Below are 621 nucleotides of genomic sequence, written 5' to 3'. Positions count from 1 at the left end.
AGTCGAAAATCGATAAAATTTAGTGATTGGGTAAACTGCGCTTAAGTGATTATTTTTTTTTATCCATGATGGCGGCCAAAATGGCAATGATGAAATATTGAAAAATGTATTTTTTTTTTTTCAAATCAACTAATTAAATTTAAATGATATTGAGAATTCGAGGCAAAATACAAAAAAAAATCCAAAACTATATTTTTCTGTCGGATAATCGAACTTCGGATATTCGAGGCTTTGGATAATCGAGTGTGGACTGTATAAGAGAATATCTTCCAAAGGCAAAATACAATCCTGTTTCCGCCCGGGATCGAACCGGGGGCCTTCCGCGTGTTAGGCGGATGTGATAACCACTACACCACGGAAACACACAAAAATTAATCATCGATCGATTCAAGAAGATTTTTAATAGTACACTTAAAAATAATTATACTCATCACATATCACATACTAATTAGACCCGCCTTCAATAAAACTATGTTAATTAGCTGCTGTTCAATTAAAACAAGGTGCCGCCAGTCGTGTCTGCCAGTTTGGTGCCACCAGTTAATTATTACTCGTTGTGTAACTCGGAGAACATTTCACCTCAGGCATTGACGTGACTTTGCGAAAGGCAAAAAAGAAGCT

At 36.1% G+C, this 621-nt stretch overlaps 1 non-coding gene across 1 annotated transcript; it reads right to left on the bottom strand.

Annotated features, from left to right (window-relative positions):
• Positions 1 to 289: 289 nt before the first annotated feature.
• Trnav-aac lies at positions 290 to 362 on the bottom strand. The gene has a single exon. It is a non-coding gene; the product is annotated as a tRNA-Val (tRNA).
• Positions 363 to 621: the final 259 nt, after the last annotated feature.

Source organism: Culex quinquefasciatus, chromosome 2 (genome assembly GCF_015732765.1).
Source record: "Culex quinquefasciatus strain JHB chromosome 2, VPISU_Cqui_1.0_pri_paternal, whole genome shotgun sequence".
In the NCBI taxonomy this organism is placed as follows: domain Eukaryota; kingdom Metazoa; phylum Arthropoda; class Insecta; order Diptera; family Culicidae; genus Culex; species Culex quinquefasciatus.
This window is presented reverse-complemented; position numbering and strand designations above follow the sequence as displayed.